Source organism: Oryctolagus cuniculus, chromosome 11 (assembly GCF_051225735.1).
Source record: "Oryctolagus cuniculus isolate XC-2025 breed Fujian yellow rabbit chromosome 11, ASM5122573v1, whole genome shotgun sequence".
Classification (NCBI taxonomy): Eukaryota; Metazoa; Chordata; class Mammalia; order Lagomorpha; family Leporidae; genus Oryctolagus; species Oryctolagus cuniculus.
The window spans coordinates 75,957,052-75,981,698 of NC_142877.1; the positions used below are offsets into that span (position 1 = coordinate 75,957,052).

Sequence of the window (24,647 nt, forward strand, 5' to 3'; positions counted from 1 at the left end):
AAACAGCTGCATAAGACTTTATTAGTTTCATAAACAAGGCATTTCTCTTCCTGGTAATGTGCTGTAATTTGCATGGAATGCTGTTCTCAAACCAACTACTTTAAGACCTATATTAATACCCCACCCCTAAAATTTCTTCAATAATCTCAAACTGAATTAATCATTTCTGTTTCTCTGCACCTTTATCATATGTTTTCTATCTTACTTCTGGATATAATGCATATTTTAAAGATGCATCATAAAGCAAACAGGAATGAACATTCCCTTTGAAGTCAGACTACTTGGTTCAAATATTGGTCCCATTATTAAGTTCCTTTATACCATAAAAGCATCTTACTTGTATTCTGTGTAAATATTCATGATTTATAGAAATATTAGGAGTATTAAGTGAAATATATATAAAAGTCACAATACGTAACTGTTGGTATACACTAAATGCATTTGCTTTTCATTTAAAAAAATGCATTTTTTTCAAACTTACAAAAATATAAATAATTATTTGAATATAAAATAAACTCACACTTTGTTTTTTAAACTTGTGATTTGCTTACTTACTATAAATATTCCTATGCAACCCCTCACTCTATTACTTCCACAAGGCAATGAATGAATGAATTAAGCATTTATTCCACATTGATGGTAAGTGTCTTGGCTATATAACTTGTGTGTATTTGAAAACAGTGGAAACCACTGCTGAGTGGCATTTGATAAGTACAAGACATATGGAGACATTTGCCATTTATCTTAAAGGAGTAGGTGGGCATCCCCTTGTGCACCATGATTGGTCACAGTAAAACACTTCTTAAGTAATCACTTGGGAAATCTCTGAGAATTCTAGTTTCCTTTCCTTTATGTTGGCTTCAGTCCTCAAAAGCATACAGAGAGGATTAATTTCATAAGTGTACAAAGGATGTTTGAGATCATCTAGCAGTTTAATAGAATATTTTTATAAAATGTCAGTTGAAAGATTTTCTGTATTTATGTGTTACAACTTGAATTGCTTTTTCTTTGTGTGATCAACTTAAACAAAACCCAATAAGAAGTCTCAAGATAGGTAAACTATATTTTCAGAAATTGAGTAAGTTGTTAGTAGGAGGAGTCGTTTGTGTTAATAGGCAGTCAGGGTGGTCCCGATAGAATTTGGGGTGTAAAATATTTGTTCCTTCTCCAAAATGTTATCTCTAGCAGGAACAAACAGGCCTTCCTCCTTCCTTCGGAATCTCCAAACTTACCGTGAGAATAGCAAGAACAGCTTATTGTTAAAACAAGTTACCTACCCAACCCTTCTGGATGGTTTTTTGTTTTATCCTGAACAGGCCGGACAGGATAGAGAATTGTCAGGACTTTTGATGGTTTTTGTCCCCACCTGGTAACTGACTACCAATCTGATTGTCAAGTTTTTTTTTTTTTCCTTCAAAATTGTACTTAAAAAAAACCCAGTACCAAGAGGTTCTTTGGGTTTTTTTCCTCTCTTGGAAACCCCTCTTCATGCCACTCAGGCTGGAAGTCTTTGACTCTAATAAATCTCTTTAAATCTCTCTGCTGTCCACTTGGAAATTCTTCTTCCATGTGAGACAAAGAACCGAGGTAATAATAATTTCTCTACCTCCATTTTCCTGTAACATTTCTCGAAAGAGGAGGAGAAGGAGAAATAGATATAGAAATTAGGAGAAAGTAAAATATAACCAAAAGTTTACTTCAGCATATGTCTAACCTACTCTCTCTTACCTGTCCTTTTCATTTCTTAGGGACTACAGTCATAACTGAGACATAATTGAATCATTCATTACCTGTCATCTTACCAATTCCCTCCCCTCTTTCATTTCAAAGCTATTTAGATTATAACTCACTGACATTTAGTGTATTGCTTAGCTAACAAATTTTAACAACACGGGTCACTCTGGGAATATCTTTCAGCCTAATTATGTCCTTTCATTCTCATATTTTATTTTCTTTGATTCAAAACTGCCACAGATAAGCTAGCTGTCATTTTTTTACCACAGTATACATTTTTCATGTTTATTTCTGTTTTATTACATCTTAATAAAACTGCCACATCTATGTTAAATATAATTGTTCCATTAGTTATCAAATAGTCTCCTACTATGGCAAATAATCCCTTTTCAGTCATTGTCAAATTTAATTTATATTTTTCTATATTCTTCCATGATGCTTAGTCTCCTCTTTGGGATTTTCTTATCATCCTTTCTCAAGAATATCGAACAACAATGAGAATTAGAATTAGCACTTTCCTGAGATGTGGTATAAACAGATTGTCAAGCTTAAACTGGCCTCCAGGCATATTTCACATCATTATCTATGAAATATCAATATAGGAGGGCTGGAAATTTGCAAAAGAAATAGGAATCTCTACCAGTCTCCCAGAAGATCAAATCATATAAAGAAAGATACATAACAGAGATAACTGAACAAACACATGGATGATTCAAAAAAAAGCCAAGATCTTCCCTAAATAAAGACAACAGGATATGGCTGCATTAACTCTCCCTTTCACAGTGATTTTGTGGGATAAATATGGGATATGTGAAATGTTTTCAAAACATTTATAGAAAATGCTAAATGATACACAGATTTTTTTGCAGCAAAATAAACAAATTTTGATACTTTCCATGAACTTTTTTTAAAAAAGGTTTATTTATTTGAAGAGCAGAGAGGAAATATTGATTGGGAGAAGAGGAAGAGAGAAATATCTCATCTGCTAGTTCACTACCCAAATGCTTACAATAGCTGTAACTGACCTAGGCTAATACCAGAAGCCAGTAACTCCATCAGGGTCTTCCACCTGAGTGACAGGAACCCAAATAACTGGATCACCATCTGACACTTCCCAAGTGCAGTAACAGGAAGCTGAATGGGAAACAGAGAAAGACCAGGATCTCAAGCATTCTAGTATGAGAGTGTCTTAAGTGGCACTTTAACCTGCTGTGTCACAATGCCTAATCCATCCATGAACTTTTGAAGTGGGCTTGTGTTTCAGATAATTAAAGGAAGAAGAGAATGATAAATATTTTTAAAAAATTCATAGAGAAAGAAAACATGACTTGTCCAGCTCTGGGGCTAAAAAGAAATAGAGGTTAAAGTTTTAGAAGAATCAGAGCTCAAAAAGAAAAAAAAAATTGGAATCAGATTATTTATTATAGATGGTCAGTGAAGGCCTACTGAGAATGTGACACATAGTGTAACAGAGTTTTCTGATCTTTGAACCAGTATTCTGGCAGAGCTTCTAAAACCCCTAGAACCTCCCAAGTGACAGGAATGTATCTCTTACAGTAATGAGGTGATTCATACAGGGGACCAGACAGTTTCAGAATAGTTTCAGCTGGTCAATGGAAAGACAGTCCTGTGATTAGAAGGTTGACTTTGTAGACCAGTGTTGTGATGCAAAGAGTTAAGCCAGTGCTTCAGATCCTGGCATCCCAAGTCAGAACACTAGTTTGAGTCCCTGCTGCTCAGTTTTCAATGCAGCTCTCTGCCAATGCATCTGGGAAGGCAGCAGCAGATGGCCCATGAGCTGGGAACCCTGCCACCCTTATGGCAGACCCAGAAGGAGTTCCTGGCTCCTGGCTTTATCCTGACTCAGCCCTAGCTGCTGTGGCCATTTGGGGAATGAACCACTGGATGCAAGATATTCATATTCTCTCTCCTCTCTCTGCTGCCATGCCTTTCAAAGAACTAATGAAATTTTCTTTAAAAAGAGAAAATGGTTGAGACTTCGGTCTAGTTTGATCTCTATAGAAAGCAGGAGATTGAGTCCAATCATATCACGCATAATTTCATCAATTATATCTATATGCAGAAGTTCCAGTAAAAACTCTGGACAGTCAAATTTAGTAGAGCTCTCTGGTTGAGGAACACATTGATGAGCTGGGAAAGTGATGTGCCCTGATTCCACTGGGAAAAAGCATGGAAGCTTCGCACCTCAGATGCTCTGGGTGATTAGCATAAGGACTGTATTGCAATAGACTCAGTTGTTGTGAGACCTTCAGTTATTTATTTATTTTTAGATTCACTTATTCATTTGAAGAGAGAGAAAGAGATCTTGAATCTACTAGTCCACTCCCCAAATGGCTACAACAACCAGGGCCAGGTCAGGCTGAAGCCAGGAGCCACAAACTCTATCCTGCTCTCCAACATGGGTGGCAAGGCCCCGAGCACTTGAGGCTCTTTCGTTGCTTTCTCAGGTGTATGAACAGGGAGCTGCATAGGAAGTGGAGCAGCTGGGACTCCAACTGACATTCTCACATAGAATGCCAGCATCACAGGCAGCCGCTTAGCCAGCGGCACCACAACGTGAGCCCCAGTCATTGGGTTTTTTACCCGATTATGAGGAGATAACTTTACACAGGAGAAAAGAGAAAGAGCGTCTCAAGCAAAGGGAACGAGAAAGGCAAAGAACTTATGAGTGTGAACTAGTTAAAGCAATAGCGAGCAAATCACTAGATGTGTGTGAGAAAGAGGCAGGCATTTGATTCGGCAGCTGATACTGTTTGGGAACCGCATCCCATATCGAAGTGGTTGCTTCTTGGCCCCAATCTTGATAATGGTTTCCTGCGTATACACAATTTGGGAGGCAGCAGTAATGGCTCAAGTAATTGGGTCCCTGCCTCCCATGTGGAAGACCTGGATTCAATTCCAGGCTGCTGGCTTCAACCTGGTCCAATCCTGGATGTTGTACACATTTGGAAGGTAAACCCAAGGATGGAAGTTCTCTCCATCTGTCTCTCTTTAACATATAATGAAAAAAATAAAAATTTGAGGGGATGATTTTGTGGTACAGAATATTAAGCCACTACCTATGATGCAGGCATCTCCTAGGAGGGACTATTCAAGTCACAGCTGCTCCACTCCTGATCCAGATTTGTGCTAATGCACCCGGGAAAGCAGCAGATGGCCCAAGTGCTTGTGCCCCTGCCCCCCATGTAGGAGACCTGGATGGAGTTCCAGGTTCCTGGCTTTGGTCTGCTCCAACCCTGACCATTGCAGCCCTCTGGGGCATGAACCAATGGACAGAAGATCTCTCTCTCTCTCATTCTTGCCCTCTGTATTGCTTTGCCTTTCAAATAAATGCAATTTTTTTAAAAAATGAAAGCACATATGAGGAAATTAGATGAATGGTATATAAAATCAGAGAGGTAGAATGGGATCAGAATATAGAGGACTTTATGGGCCATTGTAAGGGTTTTAGCTTTTATTTTGAATGATTCAAAATAGTTTGAGCAAGAGAAAGAATATAGCCTGAAGTAAATTACAAAATAATTACTGTGTTTGGATTTATTTGTGGGAACTGAGAAAGCAGAAATGTCTTTTAGGAGGCTATTGTAATAAGTAGACAAGGGGAATAACTTGATCAAGATTTAACTGCTGTGGCAAAGAGTTTAAGTTCCAGAAGAATTTGGAAGGTAGAAGAGAAAGGGGACAATTTCTGATGTATTGAAAGTAGTGTGTGAATGTGAGTGGAGTTCAAGATAAAGACTCTTTGCTTTTTCTAATTAAGGCCCAGCTGGAGTTGCGTGGTGGCTTCATCTTTCAGAGGGGACCTGCAAGCTGCAGTCTCATCACAGGAACTTGTATCAGCAGCCTGGCCCATGCAAGCCTTGGAATGCCAATCCTCTGATCTAGACTCATAGCATGAATCTGCCATTTATCCACGTGGTCCAAATTCAGGAATATAATGGACAGTCTTGTGTCCTAAAAATGTGTACACATGTTATACTACAAGTTAAAGTTTCCCCCTCCTTGAGGACATATTATAAAGTGAATCTCACTTCAATATTAATTAGAAAAAGAGTTAATCATTTTACTATTGAAATCAGCTTTGTGTTTTATGTATCATTGTAAAAACCACTGCATAGTAAAAAACTTATTTTACTACTGACATAATTCTTTAGAGCGTTTTGGTAACATTAAATATATTCTATTCATATTTTGGAAAAATTATCTTTCCTGAACCAGAATACTAATATTCTACAGTATCCCAACAATATGTTCAAACTACTTATGTAAATTTCAGTGAAAAAAGTAAAGTATTTCTAGGTTATAAAATATTATTTTAACTTTTTATTTAATTTCTATTCATAAGAAACTACTTAGCACTCTCAGTTCTTTTAATTTTTTATGTTGTAAAATACAGAAATTTATTTTATCAATGACTTTGGATATTTACCAATCCAGACCGGCGCTGTGCTGTAGTGGGTATGGCTGCTGCTGTGGTGCTGGCATCCCATATGGGCGCCGGTTCAAGTCCTGGCTGCTCCACTTCTGATCCAGCTCTCTGCTATGGCCTGGGAGAGCAGTAGAGGATGGTCCAAGTGCTTGAGCCCCTACACCCACAAGGGAGACCTGGAGGAAGCTCCTGTCTCCTGGCTATGGATCTACTCAGTTCCAGCCATTGCAGCCAATTCGGGAGTGAACCAGCATTGGAAGACTTTCTCTCTCTGCCTCTCCTTCTCTCTCTGTCTAACTCTGCCTTTAAAATAAATAAATACAATTTTTTTAAAAAAAATGATGTATTTAGGCCAGCGCTGCAGCTCAATAGGCTAATCCTCCACCTGCGGCACCAGCACACCGGGTTCTAGTCCCAGTCGGGGCACCGGATTCTGTCCCGGTTGCCCCTCTTCCAGGCCAGCTTCTGCTGTGGCCCAGGAGTGCAGTGGAGGATGGCCCAAGTGCTTGGGCCCTACATCCCAAGGGAGACCAGGATAAGCACCTGGTTCCTGCCTTCGGATCAGCGCAGTGTACCGGCTGCAGCACACTGGCCGTGGTGGCCATTGGAGGGTGAACCAATGGCAAAAGGAAGACCTTTCTGTCTCTCTCTCTCTCTCACTGTCCACTCTGCCTGTCAAAAAAATGTATTTATTTATTTGAAGGGCAGGGTTACAGAGAGAAGGAGAGACACACACTCACACACACACAGGTATCTTCCATCCACTGGTTCACTTTCCAAATGGCCACAGCAACCAGGGTTGGGCCAGGCTGAAGTTCCACTCCACCTGGAATTTCCTCATGAGTTTAGGGGCCCAATGACTTGGGCCATCTTCCACTGCTTTCCCAGGCATATTAGCAAGGAACTTGATCAGAAATGGAGCAGGTGAGACTCAAACCTGTGCTCATATGGGATTGCAGCATTGGGGGGGGGGGTGCCCAACACACTGTACCACAGTGCTAGCCCTCTTTTATCCTCTTGTCTCCAACCAACAAACATAGACATGCTTACACCCACACACATGCATACACAGTTAATAAACAGAGGAGAGATTCTGGTTCAGTCAAATAATTTAATGCCACCGAGATATCTCAGTGAAAAATTAGATGTTAATTTGTCATGTCTTCTTAAATGCTAAGAGCAAGAACCAAGCTAATATATTCTAAGCCCTATTATTTCATGATAATTGTGCTCACATCTATTCTCCTTTTGGAATCTTGAAGTGGTTATGAAAAGCATTATCAAGTGGAATTAAAAGAATAATAATAATTACAATAGAAAATTTACATGATTTATAACATGACAAATTTTCACATAAAATTCTCATTTTTGACTTTAAATTTGCTCTAATGTTGTGTTAATATTACATTTTATGTGCATAATTTTGACATTTTCCTTCACCTATGCATACAAAGAGGACTGCTTGTCTGCTTAGAAGACTCATAATACTCAGTTATAGATATTTATAGCATCTTTTTACTTGTAACATTTCTTAATTTGAATAATAGCTTTGAACATTTTTAAAAGAAAACCTGGAAGTTAAATAAGATGGAATAAAACACCAATGTTTTTAATTATTTGTGAGAAATACAAAATTTTAAATAAAATAAACTAGGTAGTTTTCAAAGTAATGACAGCTCAAAGGAAATACACAAAGTCAAGAAATCAGAACTGGGTATGCAAAGTCTCTTTTATTCAAACATATTTTTCCTTTATACAGGAATGTTAGAATAAAATGAATTACATTTGATAATGTGTGAGACCTTTTTGAAACTAAATTGCCACATGCCTGCATTGTTTAATTACTTGAATCAATATTTAGGAAAAACTTTTAGTCAAATTCTTTTTAAAAATTTAGCAAATCTGTTACATCATGTTTAGGTAAAGCACTGGATAAAGGTACTTTAAGAAACAAAAGATAAACAAAATGTCACACTTCCCCATAAGTTATTCACAATCAAATGAAAGACATGTATCAAGTTAACATTGTGAAGTCAAAATTAATTGCAAAATTTGAAATAAAAAATAATAGAAGTAATTAATTTGGAGTGTAGCATCAGTGAAGTTTCATGGGAAAGATAAGGTTTAGAGTGTGACATTAAAAATTCCTTTACTGTCAAAAGTTTTAAAAAGCAACCGTGTGAAGTATGTTTTTAGGCACATGTGACTACTGAGGTGAATAATACTGTCAATATGCCAAAAACGGGGAGGTTTTGGATTTTCTAATTTTGGAAAACTAACAGATTGCATTGCAATAATTTTAATAAGGCTGGCAGAATACATGGACTCCTAGGTCAGATACAAAACACTTTATTACTCATGGCACAGCAGGAGGCATGAGTTTCATATTCCTGTTAGTTCCCTTCATTCTCTCTGTGTTATGGAAGCAATGGAGAGCAGCCCAACACAAGTCAGCATTTGTAGATTGACATCCCAGAAAAGGAATCATGAACTTAGGAAACATCTCATTTTATAATGGGCTGCCCACAAATCTATCCAAACATAGCCCCAAATGATGATGCATCTTTGGTTGTTTTAGATAGCAAACAAATTTGTCTTTGCTCCCTAGAGACACTGTCTGTATTACCTTTGGTTGTTTGTTGTACCAACATCCTTGAAAATATAGTCCAGAACAAAAGACAAAAGCTATCTTAAGTTGTGCAGAGATGTGAGGGACGCATGGAGAACTGTCATTTAAACACATACACACACAGTGTAAATATGCAATAAGCATGCATATTTACTGTTAAGCCAAGTTTATGAAGATGATGAGATGGAAGAAATGCAAGATACTGATTTCAAAAAATTTATAACAAGAACAATTAGAAGTTTTCAAAAACAAATGATTCAGCTACGGAAATCCTTACAGGACAGGACAGAAAATCTCCTTTGAGAAAATGAAATCTTAACGAGGAATCAAAATGAAATGAAGAATTCAATAGAACAAATGACAAACACATTAGAGAGCCTTAAAAACAGAGTCAGTGAAACAGAAGAGAGAATATTGGACTTAGAAGACAGAGGACAGGAAAGTATACAGTCAAACCAAAGAAAAGAAGAGGAAATTAGAAATCTAAAAAATATCATTGGGAATCTACAGGATACTATTAAAAACCCCAACATTCAGGTTCTAGGAGTTCCTGAAGGCATGGAGAGAGAGAAAGGATTAGAAGGCCTTTTGAGTGAGATATTTGCAGAGAACTTCCTGGGTTTGGAGAAGGACAGAGACATCCTAGTACAGAAAGCTCATAGAACCCCTAGCAAACATGACCAAAAGAGATCCTCACCACGACACGTTGTAATCAAACTCACAACTGTGAAACATAAAGGAAAGATCCTAAAATGTGCAAGAGAGAAACGTCAGATTACTCTCAGAGGATCTCCAATTAGACTCACAGCAGACTTCTCATCAGAAACCCTACAGGCTAGAAGGGAATGGCGAGACATAGCCCAGGTACTGAGAGAGAAAAACCACCAGCCCAGAATATTATATCCTGCTAGCTCTCATTTGTGAATGAAGGTGAAATAAAGACCTTTCACAGCAAACAGAAATTGAAAGAATTTGTGGCCACTCGTCCAGCCCTGCAAAAGATGCTTAAAGATGTGTTACACACAGAAACACAGCCATCAGTATGAAAGAAGGTAAAGGAAGGAAACCTCACAGCAAAAGATCACAAGAAGTTCCAAGCATATATTAGAAATATCTTTGGCAAATTGTAGGGCAAAATTACTACTTGTCAATAGTCCATTGAATGTTAATGACCTGAAACGTCCAGTTAAAAGACACCGATTGGCTGATTGTGTTAAGGAACAAAACCCATCTATTTGCTGCTTACAAGAAACACATCATTCCTACAAAGATGCATGCACACTGAAAGTGAAAGGCTGGAAAAAGATATACCATGCCAACAAAATGAAAAAGAGCGGGTGTAGCCATCTTAATATCAGACAACATAAACTTTAACACAAAAACTGTTAAGAGAGACAAAGAGGGCTCTATGTAATGATTAAGCGATCAATTCAACAGGAAGATATAATGATTATCAATGTATATGCACCTAATTACAGGGCACTGGTTTATTTAAAAGATTTGTAAAGGGACTTAAAGGGAGACTTAGACCCCAATACAACAGTACTGGGGGACTTCAATACTCCACTCTCAGAAATAGACAGATCAACAGGACAGAAGATCAACAAGGAAACAGTAGATTTAAATGGCACTATAGCCCAAATGGATCTAACAGATATCTACAGAACTTTTAATCCTACACATAAAGAATTTACATTCTTCTCAGAAGTACATGGAACCTTCTCTAGGACTGACCACATACTAGGCCATAAAGCAAGTCTCAGCAAATTCAAAAGAATTAGAATCACACGATGCAGCTTCTCAGACCATAGAGGAATGAAGTTGGAAATCAGCAACTCAGGAATCCCTAGAGCATACGCAAACACATGGAGATTGAACAACATGCTCCTGAATGAACAATGGGTCATAGAAGAAATCAAAAGAGAAATCAAAAACTTTATAGAAGTAAATGAGGATAACAACACAACATACCAAAACTTATGGGATATGGCAAAAGAAGTGTTGAGAGGAAAGTTTATAGCAATAGGTGCCTACATCAAGAAATTGGGAAGGCACCAAATAACATAGCTTTCACTGCATGTCAAGGACCTAGAAAAACTGCAGCAAACCAGACCCAAATCTAGTAGGAGAAGAGAAATAATTAAAATCAGAGAAGATATCAACAGGATTGAATCCAAAAAAACATTACAAAAAATCAGCCAAACGAGGAGCTGGTTTTTTGAAAAAATAAACAAAATTGACACCCCATTGGCCCAACTAACTAAAAACAGAAGAGAAAAGACCCAAATCAATAAAATCAGAGATGAAAAAGGAAATGTAACAACAGACACCACAGAAATAAAAAGAATCATCAGAAATTACTACAAGGACTTGTATGCCAGCAAACAGGGAAATCTATCAGCAATGGATAGATTCCTGGACACATGTAACCTACCCAAATTGAACCATGAAGACACAGAAAACCTAAACAGACCAATAACTGAGTAAGAAATTGAAACACTAATAAAGGCCCTCCCAACAAATAAAAGCCCAGGACTGGATGGATTCACTGCTGAATTCTAGCAGACATTTAAAAAGAACTAACTCCAATTCTTCTCAAACTATTCAGAACAATCGAAAAAGAGGGAATCTCCCAAATTCTTTCTATGAAGCTAGCATCACGTTAATTCCTAGGCCAGAAAAAGATGCAGCATTGAAAGAGAATTACAGACCAATATTCCTGATGAACATAGACGCAAAAATCCTCAATAAAATACTGGCCAATAGAATTCAACAACACATCAGAAAGATCATCCACCCAGACCAAGTGGGATTTATCCCTGGTATGCAGGGATGGTTCAATATTTGCAAAATAATCAACGTGATACACCACATTAACAGACTGCAGAGGAAAAACCATATGATTATCTCAATAGACACAGAGGAAGCATTTGATAAAATACAACACCCGTTCATGATGAAAATTCTAAGCAAACTGGGTATGGAAGGAACATTCCTCAATACAATCAAAGCAATTTATGAAAAACCCACGGCCAACATCCTATTGAATGGGGAAAAGTTGGAAGCATTTCCACTGAGATCTGATACCAGACAGGGATGCCCACTCTCACCACTGCTATTCAATATAGTTCTGGGAGGTTTAGCCAGAGCTATTAGGCAAGAAAAAGAAATTAAAGGGATACAAATTGGGACCGGCGCCACAGCTCATTAGGCTAACCCTCCGCCTCGCGGTGCCAGCACACCGGGTTTGTGTCCCGGTCAGTGCCGGATTCTGTCCCAGTTGCCCCTCTTCCAGGCCAGCTCTCTGCTGTGGCCAGGGAGTGCAGTGGAGGATGGCCCAAGTGCTTGGGCCCTGCACCCCATGGGAGACCAAGATAAGTACCTGGCTCCTGCCATTGGATCAGCGTGGTGGGCCGGCCGCAGTGCGCCAGCCGCGGTGGCAATTAAAGGGTGAACCAATGGCAAAGGAAGACCTTTCTCTGTCTCTCTCTCTGTCACTGTCCACTCTGCCTGTCAATAAATAAATAAATAAATAAGGGATATAAATTGGGAAAGAAGAACTCAAACTATCCCTCTTTGCAGTTGATATGATTCTTTATATAAGGGATCCAAAGAACTCTACTAAGAGACTATTGGAACTCATAGAAGAGTTTGGCCAAGTAGCAGGGTATAAAATCAATGCACAAAAATCAACAGCCTTTGTATACACGGGCAATGCCATGGCTGAGGAAGAACTTCTAAGATCAATCCCATTCATAATAGCTACAAAAACAATCAAATACCTTGGAATAAACTTAACCAAGGATGTTAAAGATCTCTATGATGAAAATTACAAAACCTTAAAGAAAGAAATAGAAGAGGATACCAAGAAATGGAAAAATCTTCCATGCTCATGGATTGGAAGAATCAACATCATCAAAATGTCCATTCTCCCAAAAGCAATTTATAGATTCAATGCAATACCAATCAAGATACCGAAGACCTTCTTCTCAGATCTGGAAAAAATGATGCTGAAATTTATATGGAGACACAGGAGACCTCGAATAGCTAAAGCAATCTTGTACAACAAAAACAAAGCCGGAGGCATCACAATACCAGACTTCAGGACATACTACAGGGCAGTTGTAATCAAAACAGCATGGTACTGGTACAGAAACAGATGGATAGACCAATGGAACAGAATTGAAACACCAGAAATCAACCCAAACATCTACAGCCAACTTATATTTAATCAGGGATCTAAAACCAATTCCTGGAGCAAAGACAGTCTATTCAATAAATGGTGCTGGGAAAATTGGATTTCCACGTGCAGAATCACAAAGCAAGACCCCTACCTTACACCTTACACAAAAATTCACTCAACATGGATTAAAGACTTAAATCTACGACCTGACACCATCAAATTATTAGAGAACATTGGAGAAACCCTGCAAGATATAGGTACTGGCAAAGACTTCTTGGAAAAGACCCCAGAAGCACAGGCAGTCAAAGCCAAAATTAACTATTGGGTTTGCATCAAATTGAGAAGTTTCTGTACTTCAAAAGAAACAGTCAGGAAAGTGAACAGGCAACCGACATACCTTTCTTTGAAGGGAGGAGAGAACTTCCACTTTGACTATGATCCTGTCGGAATAAGATCCAAGTCGGCGAACTCAAAAGGCTTCCATAGCCTTGGCAATTCATGACTAGAGCCTAGGGAGATTACTGACGCCATAAACAAGAGTGTCAAATTGTTAAGTCAACAACAGGAGTCACTGTGCACTTACTCCTCATGTGGGATCTGTCCTTAATGTGTTGTCCAATATGAAGTAATGCTATAACTAGTACTGAAACAGTATTTTACACTTTGTGTTTCTGTGTGGGTGCAAATTCTTGAAATCTTTACTTAATATATACTAAATTGATCTTCTGTATATAAAGATAATTGAAAATGGATCTTGATGTGAATGGAATGGGAGAGGGAGCGGGAGATGGGAGGGGTGCGAGTGGGAGGGAAATTATCGGGGGGCTTTTCTATATCACACCTGATCCCACAAATTTGTAAATATTTGTAACCCTAATTCTGCAGGTGAAATTCAATAAAATTAAGGTGTGATTTCATGTTTATATGTATCTGTGTGTGTGTGTATGTGCATTTGAGAAAGAGAGGTAGAGTGTGTGTTTGTGTGTTTGAGAAAGAGAGATAGAGTGTGTGTGTGTTGTGATCAAATTCAAAAAAATGATTCAAATCAACGAAAGAAAATTGGACATAAGAAAACTGGAATGTGAAGCCCCTTTCTTTACAGAAAGCAGAACCTGACCTCCTTGCCCTTTTGAGAGGGGAAGATAGATATCTCTAAAACTAAGCCTTGTTCTGGTTGTGTTCACCACAAGGCTTGCCCTTCTGAGTCTGCTCTCAAGATTGATCTAAGAGATCAAAGAGAGGGCCTCAGGAAAAGTATATCCATGTCACACACGTATCACAGAATTAGCAACTCTGAATGCCCAAAGGTACTTAGGAAAATTTTAAAGAAACCATCTGAAAATAAAAATCTTAGTGCAGTGGCAATGAAAAAAGTTTAGTTCATATAATGCAAAAAAAAAAAAAAAAAAAAAAAAAAAGTGGTGTTGCAAAGTCTATACCTGGAATGGTGGTTCTGTAAGCTGGAATGCCTGCATCTCATATCTGAGTACCAGCTGAAGTCTAGCTTCCTGCCAACATGCCAGGGAAAGCAGCCGCAAACGGCTCGACTGTCTCTGCTCCTACTCCAGATGCGGGAGACCCACAAGGAGTTCCTAGCTCTTGGCCTCAGCCTGGCCCAGATCTGGCTGTTGTGTCCATTTGGGGAGTAAATCTGTGCCTGAAACACATTCATTCATTCATATTTTCTCTTTCTCTTCTGTCATTATGCCTTTCAAATAAATAAATAAATATTTTAAATAGGGGAAATGTATGTCAAAAATACATTTTTTCCCAGATAATTTCAGCCTTTATTTCATTGGCTAGCGCAAAAGAGCCTTAGCTGGCACAGTTCCACTGAATAAAACTAAAATTTTTCTTGGTCAGGACAAAAGGAAAATATGAAGTCATTAGCAATGTCTACCAGAAACACCTTTTCTAAACCCACAGCAAAATTTTTGGTTTTGCCCTAAGAAAGCTAAAGGCATACAGCAATTGATGTAACTTGAGAACAAAATTACTTTAATAATTTCAAGATGAAAGGCCAAGTGAAAAATTATTTTGATATTTTGTTCTAGAAGGAATCAAGTGGATATTTTGATATCCCCATTCAGCAACATTTATACCAACATTCTCCAATTTCCTGCTTCATTAATTATTTTTAAGTAATCATTTTCTTTATTTGAAAGGAAGAGAGACAGACTGATGGATCTGCTATCCAGTCTTTACTCCTCAAATGCCTTAAAACAGCCAGAGCCCAACCAGGCCAACAGCAAGATCTAGGAACTCAATTCGGGTCTCACAGGTGGGTGGCAGGCACTATATTACTTGAGCCATTGGTGCTACTTAGCAGAATACATATTAGAAGGAATCTTGCATCATGAGTGGAGATAGGACTTGAACTCAGAATTAAGGCGAACATAATAATTCATCTAAGTCACGAGTCAAGGGACAGGCATTTGGCTTAGTGGTTAGACACCTTCATCTCCTAATGGAGTGCCTGGGTGCAAGTTCAGTTCTGCTCCCATTCCAGCTTCTTGCTAATGCACAGCCCAAGGGGTAGCAGGTGATGGCTTAGCTGATTGGCTTCCTTTTTTTTAAGATTTTTATTTATTTATTTGAGAAGCAGAGTTACAGAGAAAGGGAGAAACAGAGAGAAAGGTCTTCCATCTGTTGGTTCACTCCACAAAAGGCTGAAATGGCCACAGCTGAGCCAACTCAAAACCAGGAGCCAGGAGCCTCAGGGTCCAAGCACTTGGGTCATCTTCTGCTGCTTTCTCAGGCCATTAACAGAGCACTGGATCAGAAGAGGAGCAGCTGGGACACAAACCGGCGCCCATATGGGATGCTGGAGCCACAGACGGAGGCTTAGCCCACTATGCCACAGCTCTGGCCCTAGATTCTTGCAGTCTAACTTTGAAACCCAGACTGGGTTCCTGGCTCGTAATTTCAGGCTGGCCCAGCCCTGACTGCTAAGTAAATGTGTGGAATAAATCAGTCAATATGAGATCTGTTTTCCCCCCTCCCTCTCTTCGTAGTTCTGTCTTTCAAGGAAATAAACAAATAAAACTTTAAAAATGCAATAAATAATCTCAATTTCACTGAGGGCTAACATTTTAATATTCCCAGTGCTCTACCTGGGATCTTGCATCTTATCTCCTCTGACATCCTTTCTCACTCCTGCTCTAGCCAGATAGGCCTCCCTGCTACAATTTGGATTTCTCAGGCACATACATTCCATAACAACTTTTCATTGACTATGCCAGAGGCCTCAAATGGTTTCTCTTCAGGCATATTCAGAACACTCTTTCACTTCCTTGAAGTAGTTGTTCAAATTCTCTCTTTTCATATTTAAGCATAAACCATATTCCAACTCCAGCACTCCTAACTCCCAGAATTGCTTTCTGATTTCTTCTTTTTCATAGTACTTATTACAGTTTAGCATTCTATGTAATCTCTTACTTATTGGGTTTGTAATGAATAGTCTCATCCCACTTAATATAAGCTTGAAGTTGTTATATTATTCACTGCAATATCCCTAGTATTTAGAGGCTGACATTTTCTAGACTTTCCAAAAGTTTCTTGACTTGAATGACATTAAATTTGGAATGTGATTTGAAATAATGATCTGAGTTACCGTCTTGGCTCTGGCACTAAATATCTACGAGGGCTTGAGATCATTTATATTTGTTGTTGTTGATTTCTTTCCCAAAATGTGAAATTTAGCAAGTTTATGCCCTGGAGTCACATTATGCAGGCATCAGAACTGATTCCTGATTTGAAAACTTGGGATAATAATGAAAAATCTTATCTGATGCTTATTTGAATGTACATTTACCGAAATTTAGCATAAATATAGTAAAAATCCACAAATATCACCTATTATGATGATGATTAGTGTTTTTCTAGGTCTGTACCATATATTCCTGGTAGTAACTAGACACATGTAACCATCTGGATTTAAATTAATTAACATTAAATAAAGTAACAACATTGAGTTCCTCAGTCACAACAGCCACATTTCTACTTCTTAAGAGTATCCACAGGGGCCAGCACTGTGGCTCACTTGGTTGATCCTCCGCCTGAGGCACCAGCATCCCATGTGGGTACCGGGTTCTAGTCCCGGTTGCTCCTCTTCCACTCCAGCTCTCTGCTGTGGCCCAGGAGGGCAGTGGAGGATGGCCCAAGTGCTTGGGCCCCTGCACCCACCTGGGAGACCAGGAGGAAGCACCTGGCTTCAGATTGGCGCAATTCTGGCCGTTGCGGCAATTTGGGGGGTGAACCAATGGAGGGAAGATCTTTCTGTCTCTCTCTCTCACAGTCTAACTCTATCTGTCAAATACATTAAAAAAAAAAAAAAAAGAGTACCTACAACTACTGGCAAGTGCTGTCTTAGCTAAGCCAGTGTTTTGGGCTAAACTGTGTTTCCCTCCCAATTCATTGTAACTCAGAATGTGATTGTATTCATGGAGAAGGTCTTAAAAAAGGTAATGATTTAAATAAGATCCCACAGGTGGGTTCTAATCCAATCTGCCTGACCTGCTTATGAAGAGAGCAGATTCGGATGCTCACAGAGAAAAGCCCACGTGAAAACACAGACGTGGGCATCTAAAAGCTGAGAAGAAAGGCATCTAGAAGAGGGTAATGCTGTGGGCAGTGCCCTCAGGCTCACAGCACCTGCAATCGTCAGAAAATGAATTTCCGTGGTGTGAGCCACAGTTTGCGGGACTTTGTTAGGACAGACCCAGCCAACAAATACAGCCAGATAGTTATTGTCCACAGTTGTCTGGAATATGGTGAAGAAGACATTCGCTCCATCTTAGTGACAAGAATGAAAGAGAGTGTAGTATGGAAGAGCCCCTGGTTGTCATGGTAACATCACAAAAGAAGTCTACTTTGTGTTGAAATCTGCCCCATGACAGAATGTAGACAGAGGATGTAGCAGGTCTACCTGTAAATATTTAAACTGTATCAGCCAATAAATTCCAGCTAACACACATGACATGACTGACATTTGGCTGTATTTTAGTATAAAAATGTAAAATACAACTTAATTTATTGCTTAATCCAGAAAATGTTACAGCTAATAAAACTCTTTATTATTTTTAAAAGGTTTATATATTTATTTATTTGAAAGAGTTACAGAGAGAGAAGGAAAGGCAGAGAGAGAGAGAGAGAGAGAGAGAGAGAGAGTTCTTTCATCCATTGGTTCACTCCCCCGATTGGCCAAAATGGTTGGAGCTGGGCTGATCCGAAGCCAGGAGCCAGGAGCCAGGAGCTTCCTCCAGGTTTCCCACGTGGGTACAGGGGTCCAAGGACTTGGGCCATCCTCTGTTGCTTTCCCAGGCCACAGCAGAGAGCTGGGATGGAAGTAGAGCAAACAGGACTCGAACCGGCTTCCATATGGGATGCTGGCACTGCAGGTAGCAGCTTTACCCGCCATGCCACAGTGCCAGCTCCTTATTATTATTATTTAAATATTTACTTATTTATTAGAAAGTCAGAATTACACAGGAAGAGAGGAGAGTAATAAAACTCTTAACTGAAGGGATGATAACATTTCAGATTTCTGAAAATTTTTAACTCATGAAATTGCTAGTCACAAATTAAGGGAATATATTAATTATTCAACAGATATGCTAATACTCTTGGAATCCCTGATGAAAGATCTTGGATGGAAGTCTGAGTTTGGATATGGAGAAATAAATTTAATCATAGGTACATCTACAAATAAATTTATTGCTCTCATCATAAACTTCATTTTTTTTCCTTCATATCAGATGACTGTCTACCTTTCACTCATCCATTCACCCTAATGGATATTTAGTAACTTTTCCTATGTGTAAGGCACTGAGAAACAGAGTTATGGAGAGCACACAATCCCTGGCCAAAGTTTCCTTATTGCTTAGGTGAGTGGGATGTTAAAGCAAATGATGTAAGCATAAAACCTCATGCAGGAAACAATCCTTTAGCACTGAAGGATCTCTCCTTAACCTAACTCTGATTCAATAACCTTGTGGTGGGTACAGTACTCAGAGAACCCATGTTGTTGTTCACAACAGTCCCCCCTGGGTGGACATGTGAAAAAAACTAAAGTGGCCTAAGTCCTCTCCACATCTTTACTGGAACCAGTCAGTCATCAGAAAACATCATTTTCTTAGTACTTTTGCTGTAATGATAACATATACAATGAGAACCGCTTGTAAACATATTAAATGCCATCAAAGGAGATCTTATAGGAGTTTAAACTCAATTCAAAAAAATTCTAAAGTGAGAACAGAGGGGCCAGAGCTGTAGTGGAGAGGTTGAGCTGTATCAGTTTCAGTCCCGACTGCTCCATTTCCAATCCAGCTTCCTACTAATGTGCCTAGGAAGGCAATGGAAGACAGCCCAGATACTTGGGCCTGTGCCACCCATAATAGAGGCCCAGATGAAATTCCTGGCCCCTGGTTTCAACCTGGCCCAGTCCTGGCCATTGCAACCATTTGGGAAGTAAATCAGCAGATGGAAATGATCTTTCTCCCTCTCAAATAAATATAAGATTTCTTTATTTCAGAGGGAGAGAAGAGTAGCGAGTGCTACCCTCCACTGGCTTACCCCTCAAATGCCCCCATCATTCCTGGAGTGGATTAGACAGAAGCCAGGAGCCAGAAACTGAACCCAGGTCTCCCACTTGCATAGCAGGAATGCAACCACTTGGGTCATCACTGTGATCTCTCATAGTTTGAATTATCAGGAACCTATGGTTAAGGAGTCACAGCCTGGTATCAATCCTAGGCACTCTGATATGGGAGTGAGCATCATAATTGTGTTAACTGCCAGGCTACACGCCCACTCTTTCTCACCCCCCCTTCCCTCCCTTCCTTCTTTTCTGCCTTGCTTCCTTTCTCTCTCCTCTCTCTTCTTCCTTTTCTCTTCTGTCTCTTTATTTGACCTAATTGTACTTATGTTTCTGTTACTCGGATCAAAACTATTGTCGTTCTTCACTTGGGAATCTATACAGCATGTTTCAAAATACTTGCCTTCAAAATTTTATGTTCCACTAGCATCCTACATTTAAGTTTATAATTGAATCCCTCAACTTATAATACTTATCATCTCTTTCTTTTTTATTGGAACTTGAGCTCTTTGAAGGGTGCAAACTCATTTATCTTAAAATGCATGGTGTGTAGTAAATGCTAATGCTTATTAAAGGAAAGTATAATTTCTCAGAACATAAAATATGTGATTACTGGCATACTTATTGACTTAACATACCATAAAGTAAACCATTCAAATTGGAATTTAATAAGAAAATAAAGGGGAGCTCAAATCGTAAAATTTATAAGAGGCAAAAAGTGTTGATTCTATGATAATATATCTTCAAATTTGTCTGCATCTTCCAGTTTTCAAATTCCTCTCATAATTATTTTTCCTCATTTGATCCTCACAAGAACCCTGTGAAATGAGAGTGGTTACTATTTTCACTTTGTAGAATCAGAAACTGAGATTTAGTGAGATTGGGTGATTTCATCAAATAAATATCTCCAGAACACATCTAAGACAAAGATTAGATTTATTACTTATTTATAAGATATCTTCAATAGTTCAAAACTAACTTGGTTATTTTGTTTCTTTTCTTTTCATGGTTTATACCGCTACTGGCATTTGGTGAATAATTAAATTTCTTCAAGTATATGGGTAGCATGACCTTTTGAATAGGTTAGAGACTCAAATACAAATAATATCTAAATATCCCTCTTATTGTGGTATTTAGCCTTATTGCATGATTTGCAGTAACAGCAAGATTTCTATAAAAATACTTGAATTAGAATGGGGTTTGGTGAAATGATTAAGACATGTCTTGGTATGCCTGCATTCCGTATCAGAGTTTTAAGTCCTAGCTGTGCTTCCAATCCAAATTCTTGTTAATGCATACTATGGGAGTCAGCAGATGATGGCTCAAGCCCTCCAATCCCTGCCACCCACATCAGAGACATGAATTAATTTCCTGGCTTCTGGTTTCAGCCCAGCTCTGTCCTGGCTTATTGAGGGCATTCAGGGAGAAAATCAGTGGATGGATGATCTCGCTATCTGTCAAATAAAATCAAAATTAAAAAAAAACTGAATAGTTGTCTACACAGCTTAGATATAGACTTATCTTACAGAAAGAGTCAATATTTTCCAATGGTAATTAGATAATAGGACCACAAGTCCTTACCGGGGGCTGGGAGATGGCAAGAAGGAGAGGAGCGAGTGTGAGAGAGATAGATATGAAAATAAAGAAAAATGAATGGGGAAGAAGTAGAAGTAAGCAATTCCTCAAAGTAAAAAACATTCACTGTCCTCACCCTCAATTTCTTATTAGGCACTGAAGAGAAGCTGGCATGCCACAAAAGTGAAAGAACAGCCATTGCTAGCACTCCACGGGAATTGTCTGAGGATCCTTGCACTCTTTACTTCCTTCCAGCCTTAAAGAGCGCGGTGAGCAGTAGAGGACACACCGCTCCTCACTGTGCTGTGTTTATCTGTGCAGTGTGGCAGTATTGCATAACTTACACTAGGAAGCTGGGGATGCAAAACAGAAGATGAATCACATGGGACAATACCAGGCAGATGAGCAGTCCCATAGCATGGCGAGGGGAAAGTTTACTAGAGCTTGTATTGGATATTGGACCAGCCACTCAGACAGCAGCCAAAAAGCATTTTTAAATGAGGAGACAGTTTATTTCCTACTCATGTCTGTGTAGGAAGTCTAGAGTTTGAATGGTGATTCTACAGAACAATTAAACAAAATCCTGTGATATGACTCTGCAGTCCTTAGGATGTTGCCTTTAGCTATATAATCCAGAAAGCTCTTCAGTTCTTCTACAGTTTAACTAGATCGTGGGGAAAGGGGAGAAGGAAGATACAGGTAGACCTAGAAATGTTAGTATATTTCTTTTTGTTTTTTCTTTTTCTTTTCTTTTTTTTTTTTTTTTACAGGCAGAGTGGACAGTGAGAGAGAGAGACAGAGAGAAAGGTCTTCCTTTGCCGTTGGTTTACCCTCCAATGGCCGCCGCGGCCGGCGCACCGCGCTGATCCAAAGGCAAGAGCCAGTACTTCTCCTGGTCTCCCATGGGGTGCAGGGCCCAAGCACTTGGGCCATCCTCCACTGCACTCCCTGGCCACAGCAGAGAGCTGGCCTGGAAGAGCGGCAACTGGGACAGAATCTGGCGCCCCGACCGGGACTAGAACCTGGTGAGTATATTTATTTCACTAATCCAACTGCCAAACCTTAGACTATGCAAACACACAGGTGAAATAGAAAGAAGGAAATGCAGACTTAATTCTGGGCAACAATGAGGTTCTGCTAATAACTGAAGATGTTATTGCAGTGACAGTGACGGGAGAATAGCTGCCCCAGTGCACTTAGGGAAGCAGCTCAAGAGTGTTGACTGGAGCAAACTGCTATAGGTACCTCAGTGGGAGGAGACAAAGGCTGAATGAGTGGGCAGAGGAAGTGCTAGAACCGAAATCTGGCAAAGAGGATGTTTGCTGCACACTGTGCATGAAACAATTCTGCCTTTAGGATTAGCCCAGTAAAACATTCAAAGTGAATGTGGCAAGTGGCAAGTAATATGCCACTGGTCATTGATATTTAGGCAGCTCAAGCGGCACACTAGCTTTCACAAGATAACCATTCCAAGGTATCATTTTACACACATGAGCATTAGAATTGTAACAACATTTGTGTATGTAGGTACACAATATTTACATGTAAATCAAATCACTTTATAAGTATATTTTTGAAGTGCTATAGGTGATATATATAGGGAGAAAAATATAAAATATATATTAAATCCTGAATGTACAAATATATTTTTAATGTATTATTTATTTATTTATTTATTTTGACAGGCAGAGTGGACAGTGAGAGAGAGAGAGACAGAGAGAAAGGTCTTCCATTTTTGCCATTGGTTCACCCTCCAATGGCCGCCGCGCACCGTGCTGATCCGATGGCAGGAGCCAGGTACTTATCCTGGTCTCCCATGGGGTGCAGGGTCCAAGTACTTTCAGCCATCCTCCACTGCACTCCCTGGCCACAGCAGAGAGCTGGCCTGGAAGAGGGGCAACCGGCACAGAAACCGGCACCCTGACCGGGACTAGAACCTGGTGTGCCGGCACTGCAAGGCGGAGGATTAGCCTAGTGAGCCGCGGCGCCGGCCCAGAAATATAGTTTTATATTTGAAAGAAAGATTTGTCTAAAGGTTCATGAAAGTTTATCTGAACATAAAGAAAATTAATTCAAGATGAATCTTGAAGAATACTTTTGAAATAGACTTTAAACTGGACCTTTTAAAACTTGGTAATCTTAGGAAAATTTGGGATCTGAAATTCATGGAAGATAAAACCATTGACTGACATCTTAGGTGCATCCAGAGATAAGATTTGACTTGACCTTTCAGTTATACCTTAGTCTCAGCTACTAATCCAGGTAATTTTTTTTTTCAGTTTCTAGAAGACATAACATCACCTGAAAAGAAAATGAAAAAGCAAGGAAAACTGAGTTCAGGATTCAGAGTTTAAAATAAACCAAAATAATGAATTAATTAAAAAAACCCACTTTATATCTATGCTGTCATATTTGTACCTAAATTTTATATGATTTTTACTGACTAAAAATGTTTTATATATATATATATATATAAAATATATGTGATGTATTAAAAATTTCAGTACAAAGACATGTAGAAGAAAAGACAGTACAAGCTTCCAACCAAAATTTCAATGGGGTAAAAATCAGCTCAACTTTTATAAAAAATATTTAATTATCTATTTATTTGAGATTGACAGAGCGTAGGTGAGAGCAACAGTGAGAGAGTGAGCGGTACATTCAATCCACTGATTCACTCCCCATATGCTGTCAATAACCAGGGCTGAACGAGGCTGAAGCCTGGAACCTGGAACACCATCCAGGTCTTCTTCATGTATGGCAGGGACTCAAGTACTTGGGTCCTGACTCATTGCCTCCCCAGGTGCATTAGTGGGCAGTTGGGTCATAAGTAGAATATCCAGGAATCAAATTGGTGCTGTACAACGGGATGCAGGCATTTCAAGTGGCACTTAACCTGCTGTGCCGTAATGCCTGGACCTGCTCAAAATTTTTCAATCCATACATATAAGGCAATAGCAGTTCAGGAAGGATCATCCTTGAGAATGCTCATGGATGCTTCCAGAATTTTGAAGGCCAGATAAGTTTTATTTCCATAACAAAAGTCTGTTCTATGGGCCAGCGCTGGGGCTCAGTAGGCTAATCCTCCACCTGCGGCGCCGGCACCCCAGGTTCTAGTCCCAGTTGGGGCACCAGATTCTGTCCCGGTTGCTCCTCTCCCAGTCCATCTCTCTGCTGTGGCCCAGGAAGGCAGTTGAGGATGGCCCAAGTGCTTGGGCCCTGCACTCACATGGGAGACCAGAAGGAAGCACCTGGATCCTGGCTTCGGCAGCCTTTACGGCCATTTGGGGGGTGAACCAACAGAAAAGGAAGACCTTTCTCTCTGTCTCTCTCTCTCTCACTGTCTAAATCTGCCTGTCAAATAAATAAATAAATAAATAAAATTAAAAAAATTAAAAAAATAAAAAGTCTGTTGTAAGCCTTGTACTATTAGGTGTTACCATATAACATGGTAGTTAAGAGGAATGTATTATGGGGTTTT

The 24,647-nt window shown here is 39.3% G+C and overlaps 1 long non-coding RNA gene across 2 annotated transcripts in view; it reads right to left on the bottom strand.

The window, feature by feature from the left end:
* LOC149123532 (uncharacterized) overlaps positions 1-24,647 on the bottom strand; it is a 119,122-nt gene that overhangs the window by 2,821 nt on the left and 91,654 nt on the right. Inside the window, exon 3 of one of the 2 annotated variants that reach the window (XR_016217147.1) lies at positions 18,117-18,332. The exons of the other annotated variant lie outside the window; for it this stretch is intronic. This is a non-coding gene — a long non-coding RNA (uncharacterized LOC149123532). Of the gene's footprint in view, positions 1-18,116; positions 18,333-24,647 lie in introns of those variants that run through there. 2 annotated transcript variants of the gene reach the window in all.